The sequence below is a fragment of the Heterodontus francisci genome, unplaced genomic scaffold (genome assembly GCF_036365525.1).
Source record: "Heterodontus francisci isolate sHetFra1 unplaced genomic scaffold, sHetFra1.hap1 HAP1_SCAFFOLD_430, whole genome shotgun sequence".
Classification (NCBI taxonomy): domain Eukaryota; kingdom Metazoa; phylum Chordata; class Chondrichthyes; order Heterodontiformes; family Heterodontidae; genus Heterodontus; species Heterodontus francisci.
The window spans coordinates 643,424-647,068 of record NW_027141009.1 but is presented as its reverse complement, the minus strand read 5'-3'; the positions used below and the strand labels follow the sequence as shown (position 1 = coordinate 647,068).

The following is a 3,645-nucleotide window of genomic DNA, read 5'->3' as shown; positions in this document are numbered from 1 at the left end:
CAGCAGAGAATGGTTTCGATCCATCGACCTCTGGGTTATGGGCCCAGCACGCTTCCGCTGCGCCACTCTGCTAACTGCTGGCTTAAATTTTAGCTGCCCGTTAGTGAAATATGTTCATTTCCCCAATGTTTTTATAAAAATAGGATTGCGGTCGGATTTCTCAAGAATCCCGGACTCAGCAACACACGTGCTGACGGACTCACCCTCACTGCACAATGACACAAGGACACTGAGTAACAGCACCGACAATGAGGCAGGCAGAGAAAGACACACAGAAAACCAGGAAGGGATTATCAGGACTCAGAAAGGAACAGACAGAGAAAGACACAGAAAACCAGGAAGATATTATCAGGACCCAGAAAGGAACAGACAGAGAAAGGTACTGAGCAAACCAGCAAGAGACAGCGAAAGACTGATGATTTATGTAATTGTGTTCTCTGTTGTGTAAAGATGTTCCCTGTGTTCTTTTAAAGATATTTCCTGCTGTGTAATATGTTCTCTGTTGTGTAACTATATTCGCTGTTGTGTAAAGATGTTCTCTGTTATTGTGTAAAATGGTTCCCTGTTGGGTCAAGATCTTCTCTGTTGTGTAAATATGATCCATCTTGTGTAAAAGTGTTCCCGGTTGTTTAAATATGTTCCCTGCTCTGTAATGTAGAGCTGAGTCTGCACTAATGGAATTGCTACAGTATCTTCCAGTCTGATACTGGATGAGGGCTGGAATGTGATCCAACGCACAGTCTATACAAATTGAATTGCTATTGTATCTTTTAGTTTCACAATCCGAGTTGGTGAGAGGGGACAGGGACTGCAGTGAGACAGGGACACCAGCAGATGGAGATGGTGAGAGGGGGACCGTAACTGCAGTGAAAGAGGGACACCAACAGATGGAAATGCTGAGCCATTGCTGATGGGAGATTCTGTTTTACTGAGAGTTTGAAAGTTTTTCCGAGGCTGAGGAATTTGCTTTCTGTCAACTTGAGATGCTGAATAAAATAATTTCAATACAGTTTATGTTAAGTGGCTATTTTACTAATATGTAAACACTTGTAACATTAAAATGGTTCCTGTTTGGAAAATTATTTTCAGTGATTAAAGGTAATGTATAAATAAAACAACTGAAGCAAATTAACTCAACCAATGACAAATAAAAACTCTAGATATAAATTGTTTTGATTTCTTCATTACAAAGGTTATGACATCTCTCTCTCGTTCTCACTTCTCTAGGCTGGTATCTTCTCTACGATAATTCAGAGTAATTGAAGTTTTGATCCGATTGCCTTTTGAAAGTTAATATTGAATCTGCTTTCAGAAACAGTGAATTCCAGACCAGAACAACTCCCTGCCTATTTGTTCCTCCAGTCTGCTTGTGTAAACAGTCTCTCCTCATATCTGCAAACTGAGGGAAAGATTTTGAATACAATACAATTAATTTCTTCAGGACAGCAGCTGCAGAGGAGCTGGAACTTCCTGAATTTGGACAAACAATGAACAAAAATCCCTCTGAATCCCCCAGGAGAGCAGAGGAAAGAAACAGTCTGGAACCAAATGGAAATAAGTGACACTTTACTGCAGCATTAAAAACTCTTTGTCAGAATGTGGAGGTCTTTATTGCTGAACTTTATATAAACTGGAGGTGAAAAGTGGAAGATCTTTAATGCCATTTGTGTTAAATGGCCATTTCCCAGCTTTGTAAACCCTTGTAACATTAAACTGGTGAATGTTAAGAAGGTTTTTTTTTCGATTGATTGCAGGCTAATACATAAGTACAGCAGCATCAAATACAGGGCAAAGAATCATTGACAAATATAACTGTAAATATGGGTAAGAATTGTTTTGTGAAATGTCACCAGTTGTTAAAGTTCTCTTCGCTGCATCAGTAACCTGGCTCTAGTTTCAGTCTTTGTCACACAGTGGAATTAAAAAAACCAAATAAAAACTGCCTGTTTATACTGCAGTCAAACCGGCCACTCCAGCAAAACTCTATGTCACAATTTCAAGGTAGTTGCAGTGAGTCATTTTCTGATCTTTCTGTTAACTGGAGGTGAATAGTGAAAGACATTTAATACAATGAGTGTTAAATGGCCAGTATCCAGACCGGCCCCTCCAGGGTTTAAATTTAAATTCTGCTCTGTTAATGAGATTTTGGTGGGAGGAAGCGAGAGAGAGAGACAGACAGGTTTCTGTCTGGAATGGTCCATTTGGGATATGGCTGGAATATCCCTCTCTCCCCCATTCCCTGTTTACACAGAGACTCACCTTGTACTGTCCCATACCTGGGAGGGAGTGTCATGATGGAGGAAGCTGAGAGCTGGTTGGGTAAAGTGCATTTTGGGTGGACTGTCTGTTTGAGTGACAGGTTCTGGGATATATTAGGACAACATCAGCCTCCATTCTTTCTTTCCTTGCGGCTGGTTTGTGAAGGTGAGTTTCTGTGTCTCAGTTTCTGTGTCTCTGTGCCCAGGTAAATTGCAAGCTGATTACAGTGTGTGTGAGAGAGAGAGTCCAGTCTGAATCCCCCTGTCTCTGTCCCAGTCCTGACGCTTTTCTCCAAATCCCTCCCCAATGCCCCTCTCCAGGATCTTTTCCCCATGGATAAGCTGATGGAGGCAAGGTGTTAGAGTCCCACGATGGAACGCAGACCGTGTGGGATGGTGAGCATCACATCTTTATTGTCTCTCCATGCCTATCTCCCTCATTCTGACTCAGTCTCCTTCACTCATTCTCTCTCACTGAATCTCTCTCGCACTGAATCTCTATCTCACTGAATCTGTCTCGCACTCAATCTCTCTCGCACTCAATCTCTCTCGCACTGAATCTCAATCGCACTGAACCTCTCTCTCGCACTCAATCTCTCTCTCACTGAATCTCTCTCGCACTGAATCTCTCTCTCACTGAATCTCTCTCCCACTCAATCTCTCGCACTGAATCTCTCTCGCACTCAATCTCTCTCGCACTGAATCACCCTCTCACTGAATCTCTCTCGCACTGAATCTCTCTCTCACTGACTCTCTCTCTCACTCAATCTCTCTCGCACTCAATCTCTCTTTCACTCAGTCTCTCTCACTGAATCTCTCGCACTCAATCTCTCTCACTGAACCTCTCTCTCACTGAATCTCTCTCACTGAACCTCTCTCTCACTGAATCTCTCTGTCACTGAATCAGTCTCTCACTGAAACTCTTTCGCACTGAATCTATCTCTTACTCAATCTCTCTCTCACTGAACCTCTCTCTCAATCTCTCTCTCACTCAATCTCTCTCACACTGAATCTCTCTCGCACTGAATCTCTCTCTCACACTGAATCTCTCTCTCGCACTTAATCTCTCCCTCACTCGATCTCTCCCTCACTCAATCTCTCTCGCACTGAATCTCTCTCACTCTCTCTATTTCTCAATCTCTCTTCCTCACTTTGTGATTCTGTCTGTTTCTCTCTCTCTCTCTGTTCCTCAATCTCTCTCTCTCTGTATTTCTCCCTCTTTGTGTTCCTCCATCTCTCTCTCCCTCACTTTGTGTTTCTCTTTCTCTCTGAGTGATTGTGCATCTTTCCGTCTCAATGGCTTTCTCTGTCCTCTCTCTCAATCTCTCTGTGATTCCCTGTGCCTTTCTCACTGGCTTTCTATCTGTCTCTTTGGTGCCTGTAATTT

The 3,645-nt window shown here is 42.7% G+C and overlaps 1 non-coding gene across 1 annotated transcript; it reads right to left on the bottom strand.

Moving 5' to 3' along the window:
- On the bottom strand, positions 1–72 carry trnam-cau (transfer RNA methionine (anticodon CAU)). The gene has a single exon. It is a non-coding gene; the product is annotated as a tRNA-Met (tRNA).
- Positions 73–3,645: the final 3,573 nt, after the last annotated feature.